The 22776-nt window shown below is 32.3% G+C and overlaps 1 long non-coding RNA gene across 2 annotated transcripts; it reads right to left on the bottom strand.

Moving 5' to 3' along the window:
• Positions 1–1670: 1670 nt before the first annotated feature.
• Positions 1671–18646, bottom strand: LOC122198700. Of its 2 annotated transcripts, XR_006193103.1 has the most exons (3): positions 18553–18646; positions 13125–13284; positions 1671–1873 (listed from the first exon to the last, which is right to left on the bottom strand). It is a non-coding gene; the product is annotated as an uncharacterized LOC122198700 (long non-coding RNA). The 2 variants fall into 2 exon arrangements; XR_006193104.1 differs by lacking the exon at positions 13125–13284.
• Positions 18647–22776: the final 4130 nt, after the last annotated feature.

Consider the following 22776-nt stretch of genomic DNA (forward strand, 5'->3'; position numbering starts at 1 on the left):
TGTCATCATTCATTATGCAGTTATCAGAGGTGGGCACTGATTTTAATATCTCCTAGAAGTCTTGTTTTTAACAAAATAAGCTTTCATTAGTAATACAACCAGCAAGTTATTTTAGATAGTAGTTTCTGATTTCGTTTGCATGGCAGAAATTTGTCCTCTGTAAAAAAGGAGTTTTCCTTTTCTTCTTCCTCTTTTTGTATTTTTGTTTTTGTAATCTTCCCTCTTGTTCAATATTTTGCATAGCCCATGTTAGCTGATGTGCTAAGACTTAGTATACCTGATGAACTGCATTAATATCCAATGTATAACTCACAGAGAAAGATAGAAAATTAAGCTTGTGGGCACATCATTTTGATTGAGGCTATGATGAAAAAATTCCCAGAGATATTAATAACATTTTCTGATATATGTGCATAATTGTGTGCAAGATAAATCTCTATAGAATAATAGGTAGCGATTTTTAATGGCTCATTGCTTTGAGCCATTTGTTTCTTAAGAAAAACCATCAGTTTCAATAAAATATCAAAGCCCTTAAAGCAACTATTTTCTACTTATATCTTTGTCTTTAACAAATTATCACAGGTCACTGCCCGAAGTAATATGATTGTTCTGTATAGCTATACTCACTTTAATTTTAACCACAGGTCTCTTACATGTTTTGTTTTGCTTTGTTTTTTGGCCAAATAATATCAGGTTATGTCAATCTGGGAATTCAATTAATAGACAAAACAATGTATCTTATTTTCTGAATTATCACTTCTATAATGTCATTTAAGGGAAGTGCTGTGAATCACTTGTTCTCAAGCTTATTTTCTGAAGTGATAGAATGGCTGAATCCTGGCCATCATGTAACATTTTAGTCAACAACAAGGTCAAAACCCAATGTTTTTGCTTAAAAAACACTCATTCCATGTTCACATTATGTTGGCAGACTGATTAATATTTGGCATTGGGCATTTAAATGGTAAGGTGATGTTCAAAATTCAAAGGCCATTATTAATTTTCACTTGCAAAAATTCACAAAGAATCATTTTATATATATTTAAACCCATTATTAGCTTCTCAATTAAAAACATGAAGTCCCTTTAAGTAACGTAGTGAATTCACTGAAAAGGGGGTCTAACTACTACTAGTTTAGAATGCCCTAAGAATATTCTGTCCTAGGTTCTCAAGAACATTTTTACTTCTGAAAATAAGGGCTACAGGAAGCAAATGTTATTTAGAATTTTTCATACGCATGGATTTTAATAGGACAAACATATGATTAAGAAAATGATGAAAGTGTGAAAAATGAAGACTTTTAAGGCTCTTCTCCTTGAAGGTAGGAACATACCATTTTTTGATGTCTGATTTAATAGAAATGAAAAGGATTTTCTTAGATGATATGTGAGAGGAAATTAAAGTGTTTTTGACTTCCCAAATGAAAATAAAAATCTCTCAATGTTTTGATTAAACTTTTAATACTTTAAGCTATTAAGATTTATATGGCTTTCCGTGTTATCTTTCATGTATGAAAAAATTGTGGTTTCTTTGTGTATTCCCATAGTTCGCAGTGTCGCAAGTTGGGGATTTAGATACATATTTTTTAATAATATAAATGCTGTTACATGAGAAAATATATTCATATACTAGGATATGTGATTAAGTATTTCTGATAAAAATCAAAACAATATTTTTAATGAATTTATTGAATTTCACTTTAGAAGGTTCAGACTGAATGAATATTACTTTGCAGCATTTATTTGTATGAACTCCACTGTGGTTTGCTTCTCAGATATCCCGGGTATTGTGGAAATCCTAACATTTGTTTAGGATAACATTATTTAGTTTTAATCAAAAGTCCTCTTGAGTTTTGAGTCTTGAACGGGTCCAACTGGGAGAAATGAGAAACAGCAATATTTCATGTCAAAACTACAAAAGAAAAAATAATTCAAAGATACTGTACTAATTTATAATATCAGATAATATGCTTAGTACTAAAAGGTAAAGTTCATACAACCTGAAAGTCAATGTATTGAAAATATGCTATGCCATACAGTGAGTAGTTTTAAAATAATATCAGCATTAAAAAAATAGTAAATATATAGGAGATACATTTAGTAAGGTGATGTTCACATGTGATACTTTATTAACCTCCAATTCTGCATGCTTGTGCTTGTTTTTTATTATTTTTGTTATTAATCCTTTTTAGGCATGAAATCAAGATAAAAAGAATTAAAAAACTAGCCCATGTCACCAAACTAATGTTAGCAGTGTAATTTAATGAAGCCAGAAAATGCCTTTAAATCCCTATTCTCTACCTAGAAAATAAACTCCAGAAATATGAGGGTCTTTGTTGCTCTTATTTATTCATGATATTCATGCTCCTTGAGCACAGGCCACACGCAAGGGAGACACTCAGAAGACATTTGTTGAATGATTCCACATGTGTCCGTTGGGCACTTTAATTGCATTTTTTCTCTTGTAGAGCAATTGAGTTATTAATGACACCTACTACGTTGAGTGATAAGAATTATGTAAGACATTACCAGAAATGCATTTAGTAATGCTCTCTTAGTTCAGTTTGAAACAACTTGATACATTAATTCTGGATATGTATTTTGATAGTAGATTCCCACTTTTATCTAAAGACATGCCTACAAATTAATTCTAGATCCCAGATCAGGCTAAAATAATACATTTAAGCAGATTTTTCACCAGTAATATTCACATTATAAAAGAAAATCCCTCTTTGGCCTATGATATAGGCAAATGGTGGATTCTGATAAAAATCATGAATATTAGTAAAAATTAGCTATGTGATAGGAAACTGTTAAGTACTTTACCAACATTAATGCTTTTATTTCTTCTCCTTTTACAATCTCGTAGATATATAAAAACCGTTTAAAAAATTAAGAACGTACTTATTTAAATTATAAACCCAAATTATTATTTTAATATTTAATTATATGGAAATCATTATTGTGATATTTTACATTATTTAATCTTTGAAATCTAGTGTGTATTTTATACTCACAGAACATTTCAATTGAGATGTTAAATTTTCACAGAGAAATTAGATTAGCTTTCATAAAATTTATTTGAAAAATTAGACTTATGTACTCAGAATGTTCCAAATATACTTAAAAGTTTTCTAATAACTGAATGGAATATTAGTTTTAAAGTTCAGACAACATATTAATAGAGAACAAGGAAACAGGAAAACATGATGCTTAATAAACATATTTTAAAGGAATAAATTCATTTATGACCTTTTAAAAGATATCTGTCACTTAATAGAACTAGAATTTCTCAATTTTCTGTGTCCTTTCATATAAACTATTTATATTAATATTTTCTAAAGAGCAACAATTTTGCTTCATCTGATTTATTCAGACTAAATCTTTCACCAAATTATACATAGGAAATTAGTTTGGTGATTCTTATATAAATCAATATGCCCCTAAACCAATTCATCATATATATTTTTTTAATAGATAGATGCATTTTCTGAGACTGTGTGTGTGCGTGTGCACACACGCACACGCACATGTTGGAAGGTGCTTGTTAGGACTCTAAAAAGGAAAAACTAAAATAGATGAATGTGTTACTAGGAGTTAGGCTGTAAAATACACATGTTGAACAAGAAAACATAGATTCACATTTGATAATCTTTTTTTTTTTTTCCCCCATTAAGGATTGTCTATCTTTGCAATAATTTAGTAGCAAATGCTATAATAATTTATGGACATGGAAAAATGAGCACATATTTTTAACCTGTCCAAAAAACTGATAAAAGTTAATGTAGGGGACACAACTAATTCACATTAATTATTTTGGACTTTGCTATTATTGATTATTGTGTTCAAGGCATCTTTGAATCTAACACTCAATTGCAATGGTGTCAAATTTGATACTGAGCCAAGTCTGATCTCATTTTTCCAGGCTTTGCATGATTATATCCTAAACACATAATTCGTTTGTTCTATTTTAACATCGTAAAAAGATGATGAGTTTTGAAATTTGAGTGAGTGTATGGTTGTTGATTGACAAGTGAAGATTGAAATTATAACAAGTTTGCTTTATAATTTGGTGAATTTGTTCAAACATTGCCATCTGTTTTTGCAGGGAAACCAAGAACAATCTCTCAGATACAAATTGATTCTGCTTGGTCACTCAGCTGGTGGAACATAGGGGTAATTTACAGAGAGATGATTGTTCATTTACTTAAAAATTTCCTCATTCTTAGGCAAGTGATCATTCCGGAGGCAGTACACTACTCACAAGTCTGTGTACACTCTGATATTTCTAAACTAATTCAAAATGGAACTCTTGTCTCTGAGCTACTGGCTTTCAAGTAGAATCCAATTATACACCTTTCACTTTTTATAAAAGTCTCAGTGAGATTTTAAAGATCAATATAACTCCAAGGCAGAACAAAAAGAGGGTAAAAACTATTATTTTAGCTAAAGATATAATAACACAAATACTTATTTAAAAATTATAATCATTTAGCGACTACTATGATAAATTCTGGTGGTTGAAAGGTACCGTACATTTGGCTTATTTTTTAACTCTTCCCTGAATAGACTAAAAAGAATCTTTTTTTGATTTTTGAAAACTACATAAAAATAGAACAAAGTCTATAATTAGAATCTATGTCTTTTCTTTAAAAGGCAAGATAGTGTCATTTGGAACTGTTAAATTAATTAAACCAAAAGGCCATTGGTCTGTTCTAATGCCTTTAGGAGTCTGCAAAAGCTGCAAATGTTGTAAGATAATGAAATCAAAACCTAAGGACAGACAATTAGGCTTCCCGAAATAAGGCAATCTATATGCTATAGCCAATTATATAATTTCCTTGTTTTGCTTCGACTTTTTTATAAAAGTCTTTCCTCTAATCTCTGTGGGTGGAACTTGCCCCTAATCACTTGTGGTTTGACACTGCCTTATTAGAGTTGATTCTTTGCTAATCTAAACTCTTGAAATTTTTAGGAGGCCTCAGTTTATCTTTTAACAGAACTGAGATTCTTTGAGAAAGATAATAATGTATTCATTCAGTTTCCAACAAATACTTTGTAAATATTTGTTGAATGGAGGAAACAATTAAATTGAAATAAATTGAGTAGAATTCAAACGAGTATATTATCTATAAATGTAAAACTTCTTTATATCAATGGGATTGTAAATATTAAAAAAAGAGATAATTTAGTAAAATACTTGTAGTATATATTAGAGGAATTTTTTTTTATCTAAGGATGTCTTTGCAAATCAATAAGAAAAAAATCAGCACTTCCATTGAAATAAAAAAGAATATGGACAAAGATAATGGTTTGTGAATTATTTACAAGTGACAAAAATTTTCATTCCTATGAATAACCAAAAAAAAAAAAAAGGAAAAATTAAAAGAATACAATATACACATGATTTCAATTAGTGTATTACAAAATAGGGAAACCAAAAGTTTTCTTGTATCCCTTCCAATCCACCTGTTCTCTCTCCAGCCAAAGATGACTTCTGATCTGTTTCTTATCTCTACAGATTGTATTTTTTATAATTTTATAAAAATGATTCTGTAAAGAATATTTTCTTTGGCTATCTACTTTCACTCAGTGTAATAATTTTAAGATTCACTTACATTATAGACTCATTTTTCTTATATATTTGTATGTATTATGTGTAAAGACTTTCAAAAACACTATTTGAGGGGCGCCTGGGTGGCTCAGTTGGTTAAGCGGCCGACTTCAGCTCAGATCATGATCTCACGGTCCGTGAGGGCTGTGAGTTCGAGCCCTGCGTCGGGCTATGTGCTGACAGCTCAGAGCCTGGAGCCTGTTTCAGATTCTGTGTCTCCCTCTCTCTGACCCTCCCCTGTTCATGCTCTGTCTCTCTGTGTCTCAAAAATAAATAAATGTTAAAAAAAAATTTTAATAAAAAAAACACTATTTGACATGACAATATATATTTATATTCATATAATGTATATAAATTATGTGTATTAAACCATATTCAATTATATGTTCTTATTAACTGTCATTTCCACTGGAGTAAAATCAAGGTGGAGTCAGAGATTTTTTCAGTGACATTCACTTTTTTAATTTCTTTAGCTATTAGCTTAAGAAGTAGTTTTTGGCACATAGTAGACAATAAATACTTGTTAAACAATCATCAATGTCTGTATTTATAAAACATTTTATACATATCTGATGCTTTTTTTAAGATACATTCCAAAACATGAGGGGTGCCTGGGTGGCTCCGTTGGTTATTCGTCCGACTTCAGCTCAGGTCATGATCTCATGGTCCAGCATCACCTGGGGCTCTGTGCTGACAGCTCAGAGCCCAGAGCCTGCTTCACATTCTGTGTCTCCCTCTCTCTCTGCCCTTCCCCGCTTACACTCTGTCTCTCTCTCTCAAAAATCAACATTAAAAAACATTAAAAGAAAAGATACTTTCAAAACATGAAATAGTAAATTTCAAAAGGTAGGACCATCTCTCCACTAATGGATGGATAAACAAAATGTGATAAACCCATACATGACAACTTTTTAAAAAAATGTTTATTTGTTTTTAGAGAGAGAGAATGTGTGAGTGAGTGAGTGGGGGAGGAGCAGAGAGAAAAATGGGACAGAGGATCTGAAGCAGGCTCTGGGCTGACAGCAGAAAGCCTGATGTGGGGTTCAAACTCACAGACCTTGAGATCAGGACCTGAGATCATGACTTAAGTCAGGCATTTAACCAACTGAGCCACCCAGGCTCCCCATGACAATTTTTAGATAAAGTGGGAGTTAAGTAGAAAAGTAGCAGGACATACACATTTAAGATATCCTAAGTTTGCTTTGAAGAATTTTTGTGTGGGGTATGTGCAAGAGATTGTTATCTACTAACTGTTATCTATTCTCCGTCTATTGCCTATTTATTTATTTTTTTCTCTGAGAAACCGGATATACGATTAACCACACTGTTGTAACCAAATGACACTATGTTAGCCATGCTCATTCTGTTGATCAGATGTTACAATGATAAACGGAAATTGTGCTTTGTTACTTTCCTTTTTACTCTCTTTTATGTTCTTTTCATTTTCTACAGTGAAATCAGTTACATTTATATTCACAAAATTCAGGCCATTTAAATTGAGTTTACTCAAATATACAGTTGTATTTTCATTTCTTTGGAAGTTGAAGTGTGACTTTCAATTATTTGAGTTTGATTGTAACTAAAACATTTGTAATGTCTATCCACAAGATAAGGGATAGAGATGGCCAATAAATAAGAAAAATATTTCATCTCCTTTAAACTCCAAGAAGCACAAAATCAGGTTAAATAATAATGAACTACTAGTTTACCTTACCAAATTGGGAGTAATAAGATAAATGTAATTCTTTTGTTATATGATTGTTATTTCTGTGATATTTATAATACTTACATTTTTAATTATTATGCTTCTTGCAATGTAGTCAGAAAAACTGGAAAATAATTTGCTAGTAATGTTTATATTGCTTGGTTAAAAAAAAAGGAACAAAACGTGTGTATGTGTAAGAAAATGTTGAAAATCACGATCTCTGATGGATGAGGTGTTGATTATTCCATTTTCTTCTCATGAAAATGTATTTATTATTTTATTGGGAAAGCTTATAAAGTTGATATGCTGTGGTGAATTAGGGGACAAAGACCTAAAATTTAGCTTAATAGCTTTATTTCTTTTGTATTGCCTACATGAATGCCTTTTCAATATATTATTCTAAGACTACTCCCACTGTGTTTCACGCATCAGTGTCACCAAAAACTGATTCTATCTCAGATTATTTTCTGTTATGTAGCACTATATTTCCATCTCAAAGACATTGTTAGACATTCTACAGTGTGAAGGTAAAATAGGTCCTCTTCTATTTACTGATATGAATACCCAAATGTCTCCAATATGTGATTTTCCCCAAGTTGTTTACCCTCTGTAAGTCTCATTTTTTCACCTATGAAATGAAGCCATTGCTAGCATGCCTAAAACTTAAAAGTAATTAAATAAATAAACAAATAAATAGTTTGCATTATTTTAATTACAGCTAAAGTTTATTGGATAGCCACCACATGTCAGAAAAAAAGGTTAAAGGCTTTGAAAGAATTATTTCACTGAATTCTAATTGGCAATATTTTAGTTAGAAATCCCACTTTACAGGTTAAAAATACTATATCAAGATATTTTGTGTTTTCCCCAGTAAGAGAGTCCTTAAAAGATAAAACCAGGATTAAATCTCATATAGTCTAATCTGAGTTCTTTTGTTTTTAGCCTCTCACTAAAGTTTCAACAAAGGCCTGGTTCTCAACATGGAACATGCACCCATTTAGACTGGGAGTCATTTGTAGTGCTCTCTGGACTTCTTGGCCTGGAATTTTATTTATCTATTTTAGTCATAATCATATCGTTGACTTATGGAAAAATAACACTAGTGGTACTTTTATGCAGAAAATAATAGGGACCATCGCTACAATTCTAATTTAGCTATTTGTGGAAATTGATTCAAACCGGACACACAAACGTTACAAGCCCTAATAAGCAATCTAAGGATAGTTATAGTGAATTTAGCTTCCCTGAGCATCCAGTTTTGCTTGACATTATAAATACTTCACATTTTCCCTTTAATTGTCATGGTGGTTAATATTATGTGTTAACTTGGCTAGATAATATTATCTCAGATTTTTTGTGAAACACTATTCTAGATATTGTTGTGAAGATATTTTGTAGATGTGATTAACATTTATAATCAGATGACTTTAAGTAAAGCAGATTATTCTCTGTAATGAGGGTGGGTTTCATTCAAGTAAGTTTAAAACCTTAAGAGCAAAAACTAAACTTTCCTAGTAAAGAAGGAATTCTGCTTTAAGACTATCATAGAAATTCTGTCTGAAATTCCAGCCTACTAGTCTATCCTATGAATTTCGGGCTTGCTGGCCTTCACAATGACATGAGCCAATTCTTTCTATTTTTAATCTCCATCTCTGTCTGTCTATTGATATATCTATCTATCCTATTGACTCTGTTTCTTTGGAGAGTCCTAAAATACTATTTTATAAGACTAGCAATAGTAAACCTAGTCAAATAGCTGATCCAATTTGTCTTGATAAGCAAAATAATACAAACAAAATAGATCAATAATAAACAAAAAAAGTAATTAAAGTACTCAGCTTTTCTATATGACTTGTGAAATGATGCTTTATAAACCATATAATATACTAGCTTACTTGACATGGATTAATGAAGTCACATAACATTATAAGCTCTTGGGTTTTTCCTTCGTTCTTTGTTGTAGAGTTTCAGGGATATCCAATTGAAAGCACACTAGTTCGACAACTTTTGAATATAGCTCTTCATTTCTGAACTGTATTTTACCTTTACAGTGAGGAAAGTTGCCTGGCTGGCTCCTAAGATTCTGAGTATTTCACGTATGATACACTGAGTAATGGAAAAACAATTGTTTGTTTCTATCCCTGCTACTACTATTGAATATGTATATAAATGCTCACTTTGTGAATGTCTGAAAAAATATATTTACTTCTTTAGAAAAATAATCACTTTAGAGGAACAACTAAATTTCTCTTTGAATTCGACCTAGAAATGTTTTAAAGATCATACAAAAAATATCAGCTCATATTTCTCACTCAAGATTTGTCTATGTTTCTATCCTAGTGAGTTTTGTTACTTGAATTAAATCCCTGAGAAGTTATCTCAGAAATCTTCATACTTGTCAACACCAAAGAAAATAAATGTAATGGCATTAGGAAGAATTAATTACTAATTTTATTTCTAATTGATAATCAAATCCAGCGCCATGTTCTGAGAACTTCCGACATTTTTCCTTTTCTTTTATTCTTGTAAACATTATAGTTAAAATTTTAATAACTAAGGATGATATATGGAGTGAACCCCTTAAGTATTAGTAATACCATCATAAAAACTGATAATCTGGGACATCTAATACTCAGAGTTATCACAAATTATTAAATGGGAAAACTAGCTCTATATGTTTAAAAAACATTATATTTTGAACTTCCTTTTCATACCTGCTATACTTAATGGTCTGTCATCAGTTCATTATAAATCCGATAAATGCAATGCATGTAACTCATTTTGATCTTCCCTTAACTGAAACTTATTATATTGGTTTAAGGCTATCTTTTAGGTAGACATGGAACACTTTCTTTCCCTTGAGCAACATTATTTAAAAATTAAATTGAAAAAGAACCCCCCCAAAGTTCCTAATGACACCTTAGTATTTTCTAGAGATTATAAAGCACAAATAGAGAATATTTTTAAGAACATCACTTTCTTGGTATTTGCTAAGTCCAGTGAACTTATTTAAATGCAAGTGAGAATGACCTACGTCCTTCCAAAAAGGTCTTCAATACATAGACATTGGCCTGCAGGCAGCTAACAGAGAACTCCGCTTGTCTGCCCTGATAAAGTATAAATTCATTGGAAGTACACAGTTATATTATCAACAATGAATAAACAAAACTAACTAGTGAGAACTATTGTTGTTTCTGTAGAAGTGTGCATTTCAAAGAAAGAGAACTGTTCTAAAGATATTTTGAAGTCTTGTCTTTTGAAATAAAGATCACTGTTCAAGAGAGAGTAGATTCATTGATTATCATAGAAACATTAGAATGTCCATTTAGAGCACAAGAGCATTTCATAAGCTCTATAAAATGAAATGATCTTTTTCTCTGGACCTTCAGCTGTACTCTAAAGCCAAGTTTTATCAATTCTAAATGATTATTATAAATTATTCAAATTTTAACAATATTGCAAAACATGAAAAATATAAGCTGTGACATGAATATTATATTTTCAAACACTGTTAAACAAACTGACCAAGAAAACAGAACAAGTTCCAACAATTATTTTTTCCCAGGTGAGATGTGTCACAAGAACACAATAATCTCTATGTGACATTTATTTTATTCTGTATGATGCTACAGAATATGCTATAATTATATGTCAGTCTACACCCAAGATTTTAAGCTGATACAGATTTTAAGAGACATATATAATCGATAACCACATACTCAAGAAAAATGAAAATTATATAATTAAATAGAGGCATGGGTAAATGTACTTTTTTCTACATTTTTATGAACTTAATTACAGTCAAGATCTATTGGTAGCCATTAGCAATCATGTCACTCTTTCCTTTTATTCTTGTAAAATGAACTTTTTGTAGTTACTCTGACTTATTTTCCTGATGCTTTGGAAATAACTCCAGTTACACCCAAACACATTTAATGGGTGACTGCATTTAATTACAACATCTCTAATTTTAAAATTCACATTCTGGATTATAACTCTTTTTATTCAATAAAGGGTCACATATTTTCTATTTTATCTCTAAAATATCTCCAGTGTGTTTGTCTTTCTCCTTCCACACAACACCATTGAAATTCAGTCTCTTAGGTATCTGGCATAAAATTCTGGGGTGCGTTTCTTGTCTATTTCCCTGACTCTAGAATATTTACTTCCCTAATTTTTCCCCAAACTGAAAATTACCTTCATAACATGTACATGTAACAATTTACTTTCTATGTAAAAATTACTCAACAACTATGAATTACTGCTTAACTAGACTTAAACTATATTCCTAAATTGCCTTTCCCACTTAACTTTGAAAGATTTGCTTTTTAAAGAGGCACCTAGTCCACTAATTTTTTTATCAAGCCCTTTTTCTTCTCTATGTATTTTCTCATCTATACTCTGTGTCTAAAGTTCATGGTTTCTGACTCTACTTTCAGGAATCGTATGCCTTTTGGTCGTGCTACCCGAGGTATAGACAAGTGAGAATAATGGTGTGGACTAGATTACAACATTTTAGCTTGTTTTTAAATGTTGTAACCTATTCTGGCCAGTTATTCACCAAAGTCTTCCTATTCTCCCTATGAGAGTACCATTAGAATATACCTCCCTCCCCTCTTACAGTAAGATGTGGCCATGTGATGAGTTCTGGCCATGGGAATGTGGACAGAAGTAAGTTTTCCAATTTTACAACCCAATACATATGATTTGACATATAGCGCTATGCTTCCTGTTCATCTCCATGCCCGGACACAGAGTGCCAATGAGGGGCTCTGAGGTCCTAGGTAATAGCAGCACCCCCTGGATGAACCAAGAATAGAGTTTTCAATGATTGCCTAAAAAAAAGCCCCCCTACAAACTGGTATAAACCTAACACAAATGCATAAATTTTTATTGTGTTAATGCACTGAGAGTTTCATTACACCAACCAGTAGCTTTCCCTGAACTATAAAAATGCCCAGCCCCACATTTGGTAGATAGTGCTACTAAAGATTCTACTAAACATGTATGTTTGATAATTCCTCTACATGAACTCATGAGTATTGCTGAAACAAACTCAAGTAAAAACTAGAAGATAAAAAGCCTATTTTCTCACTTAGTCTCTATCTGGATCCCTATCCATACCTACATATTTTTAAAATATCCATGTTCTTAAAGACCATGATATGCATCTACTCTAGTATATGCAATTTTTCATATATTTAATAATAGTTTTGTTATGAAATTTCAAATCACGTATTGATTCTGTCCCTTTACTTGAACTATATATTATTATTTATATAGGAAGAGTTTATAGCCAGAGTTTGCATGAGTAAAAATTTCACCTCATAATTTTCCACCTTAACTTTGCTGTGCCTCAAATTCACCAACTTCAACAACCATAGATTCGGTAGAGATTACTAGTACATTGAAGAAGATATATAAAGAATGGTTACTATCATTGAAATTGGTAATTAATACATGACAACTTACTTTATTTTAACTTCATAAGCAAGTGGATGTGAGCAAATGAGACTGCTTTGATACAATAATAAACACTTTAGTTTTGTTATAAACATAGTGAAATATTAATAACACAACAGATGTATTATGAAACCCCCGTTGGTACAAAGCACTGTATTGATTAATTTAAAAGAATGTGTTTCAAAATAAAGCTTCAACCACCTGTAAGATATTTAATTCTTCTGATTTCAATTTCAAATTTTCAATTTTCAATTTGCATCAATACTCATATTTTGGAGCTACTGCTTTCAGATTATATGAAGAAATTTTATTTAGAACACATGAAGCTGTGCCCGGCACACACCAGGCTTTAACAAATGTAGGTTCCTTCTTCATCCTCTTCACTGAAGCCTTTGGCTCTGCTGTCCAGGTCTCCCTTCCAAGGCAGTGTCCATTTCTTCCACATTCCTATCTCATTTCTGTCTCACAGGAAAATTCAAATTCTCCAAATACCATCTTCCCAACTAGTATCACAGAACAAAGTTAGTCCATAAATATCTACTCATATAACATGAGCTTATTTAATGATGACTAAATGTATTGATCTCTTGTGTTAGTGTATTGGAGTTCTTGCTATTTACTAGCATAAAACTGTCTTTAAAGCCATATCATTTTCCCATTAAAAAATGAAACAACTACTAGCTATACAGCAATTTCTAAGTGCAAGGCACTGTTCTAATTACTTTACATATATTGACATTTTTAAGTATACCCCGAATCCTGTGAGATCAGCAAAGTTTCTCAGTTCCTCTAAAGGGCAAGTTTGGATTTCTGTTTTCAATAGATTTTTTTTCTCCTAAGACACTGGCTAAACATTCTGACTGTATGGAATAAAGTAATAGCTCATATAATTTTAAAACATCTTTTTAAGTATATCGACAAGATGGCCTGAAAGTAGGGATAGATCATGCCCCAAATGCAATGAAACTGACAACACTAGAAGATAAACACAGATATCAAACATAATCCTCAACCTGAGGACTTTCACTGAACCTTGGATATATTAAGTTTCTGTTGAGTCACTGAATTGGGAAAAGAGAATAAAATCTAGGGATGTATAAGCCAGGGAATCTAGTAGGACAACACTGCATAAAACTGAGACTCTGGAGGATACATATTTAACATAAGAATGAGTGAGAATTTCTAGGTACACTGGAAGAAAATACAAAGACAATCTGCCTCTCTCTCCTTGACACTGAGTAAAAGAAAACATATATATATATATATATATATATATATATATACCCTCTAGAATCATATCCCCATGATGTCCTTCACCCCCATTATTGCAGTAAATTCACACACACACACACACACACACACACACACACACAAAACGTGGGATTCAAAACAAGCAAGAATGTCCACCATTTCAAGTCATTACTGAAACATGACATGAAAAGAAAATATAAAGCACACAGTTTGGAAAAGAAAAAGTAAACAAACTTATTTACAGAAAACATGACTATGTATGCAGAAAATCATAAGTAATCTACAAAACAGCAATTAGATCTAGTAAGCCAATATAGTAAGACTGCAGGATAACCAGTCAACATACTAAAATCAATTACATTTCTATATGCTATTGGAAAATACTCTAAAAATAAATCTGTTAAGTGACATCATTTACACTAACATAAAAATAACGTTTTAGAAATAATTTAAGAAAATAGGTCATGATTGTATTTAAAATCAAGATTTGGTATCGGCAGTGTTTTTTTTTTTTCCTCTGTAATTTTCAGTATATCTATTGTTCATCATTAAATGAAAAGAAACATTATAATATAGAGAAAACTTCAACCATTTGTTACTAAACTATAATGCAAGGCTCAATATTCAGACCTGAGTTCCAATTTTGCTTATACTGAAGGCTTGCATGGTTACCGAATTTGGTGAAGTTCCACAAACACAACATACACACATGCATGCTAGTAACTCTCTATGGAGCTTGTCACATTAATGGCTCTCGATTAACACGATACCTGATAACCGTGCCCTTGTGTAGCCCCCTCCCATATTGACTCTGAACTTCACCATAGAATTGTATAAGCCAATGGGACGATCAGCAAATTTGACACAAAGAGATTTAATAATCCTTATACATGGGGACTTGCTCTCTTTTTGCGTTGTGACCATCATGTAAAGAAGAAATGACAAACTTATTGGGGAGGCTCTTTCAAAAGCCATCAGTAACTTCTAGACATGTGAATGAAGCGATATTGAACTTTCATCCTCAGCCAAGCCACTACCTGAGTATAGTTGCATAAGGGACCACAGATGAGACCAAATGATCAACTCAGCTCAAATTATCAATCCGGCAAATCAGAGCAAGTAGTAAGAGTAACTTTAAACCACTAAGATTGAAGGTGATTTGATGCATGGCAATCTGTAACTGATACACACTGTGTAGTTTTGTTTTCTTCATGGAAACAAGTACTATCTTGAAATGTCAAGTTTATTAATGTATTTATGTATATATCTACTTTATCTTGTGTACTGATTTTCCTCAATAGAATATAAGCTTTATAAGATGAGAAGCCTTATCTATCTGGCTCACTATTGTATTTACATGGCCAGGAATATTTAGGGTACATCTTAGATATTTAAGCAATATTTTAAATTAATTTGAATAAATAAAAGTGCCTTTATTCCAAAGGATTCCTGGCAATTTATTTCTCTGGAATAGAGCTTCGACTGCCATATTCTGTTGCTCAACTCCAGTGAGTATCAGAAATATAGAACAGGCATGTTCAAAACTCTTACTATAATAAAAAAAATAATAAGTTAACTTTAAAACAATAAATATAACTATATAATATATATAATACATATAATATATAATATATTATCTGTAATGCATACAATATACATATTTAATACATATAATACATAACAGTGTATGCTATGAATATATTATAAAACCATAATAATATAATACACAAATAACATAAGTCAACAAACAACATGCTACCAAATAACATTTTAAAAGTCTTTAATTCATGTATATTGGGTTAAGATGGAGGAGAAGCTGAGTAAACTTTTCTTGTTGAATTTGATAGCTAAATCTATGATTGAGTGCTAATCCCAGGATTACCAAAAGTTATTGTAAGGGTCTTTGTGAAGTCCTAATAAGTAACACCGTTCTAAATTACCTGACTTTTGATTGATTTGAGAAGTAAGATTAAGTTGTAATAGGTGGAGGCCAAATTATCAGTTTACTGATAAAGGTATTTTTGAATATTAACTTTTATGTAGCCTGAAAGGATTTGCTTTATATAACAAAATTGCCAGGATTGTGCATGTTTACTTATAGTATGTACTCAGGACAGGCACGAACAAATACACAAACACATCTCATGGAGACATTTGGCCAGGATTTATGATCTGAAATAGGAGAAGAGAACCCTTGATCCCAGTAATTAGTTACTCCCAATACAAAAACTGAAGAAATTGAGTGAAGAAAGTTCCATTTACTTCCTTAAGTAGGGAAATTCAGGTGACACTCAAAATACTCTGGACAGAAAGAGGGCAGTCATCTCAACCTGTTTAATCTCTCTTCGTATGGAAAGAAAAATCAGGTATAAAGAGACAAGATCTCCTTCACATCACTCAGTTATTTTCCTTTGGAAATTTTTAGTCTCTTAACAAGTAAGAATAGAGCAATGTCATCTCTTTAGGGAAAAATTTTGCTCCCACCTTTATAAGGTCAAACAGTGCATTCATTGAACTAAATCAAAAGTCTCTTTGCACCTAAGACTGAAAATTAACTCATTCGGTCATTACTCAGTACAAACCCTCTCCTTTTCATGGAATTTTTAGAGAGAAATTCGATGCCAAATATCAAATGCCATAGCAAATTCAAACCCAATGATGTTAATTTTAAAGGAATTAAAGTCAAAAATAAAAGTATTTGACCCTTGTCAGTTATATTCTAAATAAACTACATTATAAAATTCATCCTTATCTATTCACTGAATCTTGAATCTGAGTTAGAGGAGTTCTTGATGCAGGAGCAGAGTGGGGTCTCTCAGTAGTTAGAGAGGTCTCTTACAAGAATAGCAAACAAAAATCAGGATCTCAGAAAAAGTGTTATCCCAGTACAAAATCCCTAGTGAGTCTTATGTTTAAGGTTTATAATGAGTTACTTAGACACACAAAACTATTAAAACCTAGATCTCCACACTTCACATTTAGAAAACAAAACAATCTCCAGGTTCTAGAGCAGATATCTCAGGGGAAATTATTTTTCTCAGAATTCAGTTCTAACCTTAAATGTCATTTCACCAGGATACTTTTTATTTGTCTAGAATGCATGACCTAACCTGTATACTTGAACTTAAGCGGGAGAAATCTCGGCAAGTTTTTTTTTTTTTTCATTGTGCATTTACCAGAACTTGAGGATGGGAGGAATGGAGAGGAAAAGGTATCTGTCTATAATGAATATCTTTTTTGAAGAAAATGGTATTTGGTACACTATTGCTTTCTTCAAAATTTAGAAATTTGAAATGCTGGAAGCCCCAGTCAACCATTCTGTATATTAAACTCTTTGTATGTTCTTTGTGAGCCCTTCAATGTTTGCATTTGAATGTTGCTTTTCTGGTGAGTGCTGCTGCTGAATATGGCCATCATTATCTTGTCTGCAAACACTTCTAGTCCTGTGCCACAGTTTCTTCATAACTATTTTATAATTTTACATATGCATCAGCAATTTATGAGAGAGCTTGTTTCCCTAGAGTCTTGCCAACAGAGTCTGTCATCACAAATTGGATTTTGAGACAAAATAATTCATTAGACATGATCAGTTTAAAGTTGTATTTCTCTTATGGGTAAGTTTGAACATCCTTTAATATATTGAAGGACCTTCGATATTTCTATTTTCCATGATATGTCTGTTTATACTTGCGGTTCAATTATTACCAGATTTTTTCTTTTCAAATTTTAGAAGCACTTTAGATCGTCTCTTAGCTCTGTGTGATGTAAATTGAAAATACTTTTTCTTCTGTTTTCCATTTATTTTGTTTTTGTTATTATTATTACTATTGCCAAAAAGGTGTTAAAATATATTTATTAAGATATCGTTTTACATGGCATTAAACTTTTTAGTGTAAAATTCCATAGGTTTTGATAAACTCATACAGACATGTAACCACTACCACCATCAAGGTAGAGAAGAGTTTCATAACCACTTGATAGACATTGAAAGTCTCACAATTTCAGGTAGGACTGACTTCACAGGGGAGCTATTATTATATGACTCGAGATTAACCAAAGTCAAAGTAACCTCTCTACATTCTAAAATCTGATATTGAAGGCCACATTCTGGCCTGTCAAAAATTCACTAGGTTTTATTATTTTCCACAAATACTACTTCTTTTTTCTTTGCTACTCATATTCTCAACCCGTGCACTAGAATATGGGTTTTTGTGGATTTTTTTGAGGGGATAATATCTTTCAATAGTCTTGATACTCACTGGTTGATATATTGTCACAATCACATCCCTAATTACATTTTATTCCTTTGAATCCCTCTGAAATCTGAAACAATTATGACCCTAGTGGAGATAATGGGGGTAAATAAAATGTGTTTTACTCTTGTGTGACTTTTCTTCTTGTTTCACATCACATTCTTTCTAATACAGATTTATCAGCCCTTCACACATGAAAATAATAACTCTAGATGGAGAGTCAGGAAAATACCATCCCTCAGATGAGTGGGTATTTGAGTGACTGACCTTTGCAGGATCTGGCCAAGCAAGAAGATGATTCATGTATGCATTTAGTGGGTTTACTTAGGGGTCACGAAACACATTCCATGAATTATTGGCTTTTTCCCAGTGATTCCAGTGAAGGTTTGTCTTCTAGAACTATTCTTACCTCACAATAGGCCCACTTGACTAATGTTGTGATATGAAGGTGCAGGCCAGAAGTCAAATAGTCACAGAAAAGTGTTCGGTGGCAGCTGACATCAGAAATATGTGAGTAGTGGGGGCGTCTGGGTAGCTCAGTCGGCTAAGTGTTTGACTTCAGCTCAGGTCATGATCATGTGGTTCACGAGTTCAAGCCCTGCATCGGGCTCTGTGCTGTCAGTTCAGAGCCTGTAGCCTGCTTTGGATTCTGTGTTCCCTCTCTCTCTGACCCTCCCCCGTTCATGCTCTGTCTGTCTCTCTCTTTCAAAAACAAATAAATATTGAAAAAAATTTTTAAAAGACATATATGTAAGTAGTAGAGGAGAAGCAAAATTTGAATTGTCAGAATCCAGAATTAGTCTGCTGAAAATTATAATAGGAGTGTCAGGAAGTCAAGAAAACAGCACCTTATTTTTCTAGATTTATTGTATTTACAGGTTTTGTTACATTTTTCAAATGTAATTTGTGGCAATTTGTTTCTCATTATAAATAAATAATTTCCCTCTATAATTAAGTTTGTATTTTAAATGTCATATTCATGTTCTTAAAGGAAGGACCTCAAAACTATAACATTTGTGCTCCCCAAATCTGGATATCCCCTTCTTATGATCTGAATGTTTGTATGCCCCCCAAATTCATATGTAGAAATCATAAGTCCCAAATGCTGATATTAGAAGATAGCATCTTTGGGAAGTGGTTAGGTCATCAGGGTGGAGCCCTCATGAATGGGATTAGCATCCTTATAAAAAAGGGTCCAGAGGAATCCCTTACCCCTTCCAACTTGTGAAGATACAGCAAGAAGATAGTAATCCGTGAACTAAGAAGTGAAACTCGCCAGTCGCTAAATTTGCTATCCCCTCGATCTCTTAATGCCAAGCCTCCAAAACTGTAAAAAATGAATTTGGTTGTTTATAAGCCACCCAGCCTATGATATCTTATTAAAGCAGCTCAAATAAATCGAATACTAATTGCTCTAATAGTCACATGTCTTTCCACCAGCCAAGAGAGTCACAACCCATTTTTATTCTCTTGTGGACTTCCTTTGCCATGATTTTTAAGTCACTTCTTTCCATGTTACTTTGTGTTCTGTAATACTTTCAAAATCCTATGTAGCGCTTATTGTACCTCTCTTGGTACATTTCTTTCTCCTACTGAGTCAGGTACCATTTTCACCACCATTTTACAGATGAGAATACAGAGAATAGAGAGTTCAGTCAATATCTAGGTCAAGTTTACATGATCATCTGAGGTCAAGTGTCTGTGTGCTTAATCACTGGGTTATCCTGGAATCATTTAATCACAAATACAAGTAATAACAACTCCAAGTTGTTGATTAACTATTTTATATCCTTTTATGTTTGAGTTATGCATATAAGATGGCCTTCCTTCCTTTTCTCTTATTCTTTTACCAATATCTTCTCAAAAATACAATGAATAATGTATATAAAAGTGTTCCATTGAATAATGTCTCATCAAAACTTTATCTTCAGAGTATCTTGTATATCATTTACTATAATGGAAGATAGGTGTACCAGGGTGGCTCTGTCGGTTAAGCGTCCGACTTCGGCTCAGGTCATGATCTCTCACAGTTCACAAGTTCAAGTCCCACGTCAGGCTCTGTGCTGACAGCTCAGAGCCTGAAGCCTGCTTCAGATACTGTGACTCCCTCTCTCTCTCTGCCCCTTACCTGTTCACACTGTCTCTCTCTCTCTCTCTAAAAAATAAATAAACATTCAAAAATTAAAATTAAAATAATAGAAGATATTGAGAAGCGAAAATCTCACAGCATGTGTATAAACTTTGAAAATAAATGTGAATCCAGATTTTGGAGCAATTAGCAAGTCAGAATATTTACTAGGAAATAAAATTTTTGTTCTAACAACTGAGCGAATTTAGGGGATTTAGTTCCTTCACACATCTTGTCAGAAAATAATGAGATTAAATGCTTCATAAATTATAAAACGAGCACTGGTTTCAGAATGACATGAGTTTTGAAATGCTTTTGCAGCATGTACATAGTCACGAATAGCCCTTTGTCATCACTGGTTAATCACAAATGAGTTGAAGTCAGATCAGTTTAGTGTGTAGCAAGCTGCAACTGAAACTCTTTTTTATTGCCCTTCTGACTAGACAATATTCACTAACGTACATCTCAATAATACCAAGAATGGGGTTAATATATTTGACCCATATTAAAATTGCCTCTTGTTGAGTCTACATATACTGCAATTCATTATGATATGAATTAATGTTGAAAATGAAAAGCAAAATGAACCTATAAAGACATGCTGATGTCTTTTGCCTCCTCAAAATATATATTTGAAACAGTTCTCTGAAAAGGGTCTACACAATGTATTTTAGCCTTGATATTAATAAAGACAGTCGCCAATGTCTTCCTTGGCTATACTAAGGGAATGATGCTATATATTTGCATAACACTTGAAATGTTGAAAGTTATTTCATAGATCATATGTTATTTATGATCTATTATGAACATCTGATGTACTTTATGTAGATTTGGTATTCTTTTGCAGTCATTCTATAGTTGAAGAAACTGAAATTTGGAGATGCTTAAAAATATGCACATAGATTTATGCTTAGCTCAGCATAGGGAGGATCTCTCAAAAATTTGTTACTAATGTGTAGTTTCAGCTGCTTTTGCTTTTATCACACATTCTTATTTCTTAGCCATATTTGTGGTTTGTAAACGTTTCAGAGATATTGTTATGAATTTTTTTTTTTTTTTTTGAGAGAAAGAGAGGGCGCAAGTGAGTCAGGGGCAGAGAGAGAGAGAGGAAAAGAGAGACAGAAAGTCTCATGAGGGGCAGAGAGAGAGAAAGAGGTAGAGGGAGATAAAGAAAGAAGGAGAGAGAGAGAGAGAGAGAGAGAGAGAGAGAGCTTACCCAAAGTGGAGCTCCAACTCACGAACTGTGAGATCATGATCTGAGCCGAAGTCAGATGTTTAACCAACTCAGCCACGAGCCACCCAGGCGCCCTGTTGTGAATATTTTTGAAAATTGTTTTCAATTTCTAATGGATGTGGTATTAATGTTTCCTCTATTTCTCAGATTTTACAGGAATTTCTTTTTGGGGGAGGTTATTATTTTAAAGGTATAATGATTTATAACATTTCTCTTTATCATGCGTCATACCTTAATAATTCATGGAAAACACATCATATGAAAATTATTGTATAAATTCTTGTATATTTACCTCTGATTTAATATGACATGTGTCATATCATCGCAGTGCAGGTGTATTTGGATATGACTTTCCTGGGAATCTCAGGATTCCAGCACCATTTTTCCTGGATATGCATTTAGCTTTGAAATATTGTCATTGCTTTTGCTATGCCTGATTTGTTTGCTTGGCAATAAGGATAATAGTCCATATTCGTTTAGTACTTTTATCATCAGTACTATCAAAAACAGGAGAACAGCTTCTATCTAACCTGCATAATTTTAAATCAATCAAGTTTACTTGTATATGTATATAAATATATATAGACTGTATATTTTTATTAATACGCATATATTTACTAATTCATATTCATTGTAATAAATGAAAGTTACAAGTCAATTATTTACTCATAAATAACCAATATTTAGACAATAAATTTGCATTTTTAAAAAATATACGAGTTGACCATTTCTCCAAGATCATCCATTTATTAGGAAAGTGGTATGTAGTTCTAATTTATATGAAAAAGAAAAAGAAGTAGCCCAAACCTACCGAAAAAACATAATCCATAAAATACTCAATTAGTAAAGGAAAAAAAAATGTGCTTTCTTCTCCAAGTAACATATTTCAATACACTAAGGAGTAGAAGTACTGATTCCAACAGAGATAAATCCATTTGTTTCTTTACTTTTACTTATACTTAATATTGTTTACCTTATACATTAAAATCTTGTATTTTAAGTGATTTGTTATGTGACATTGTAACATAGCAGACATTTGAACATATATCTCAAAATTAACTTTTTTTTTACACTAAAGGTCCTCTTTTGAACATACTAATAATTACTTTCTTGAGATCAAAATTTTTTA

This window comes from Panthera leo, chromosome C2 (genome assembly GCF_018350215.1).
Source record: "Panthera leo isolate Ple1 chromosome C2, P.leo_Ple1_pat1.1, whole genome shotgun sequence".
Taxonomy (NCBI): Eukaryota; Metazoa; Chordata; class Mammalia; order Carnivora; family Felidae; genus Panthera; species Panthera leo.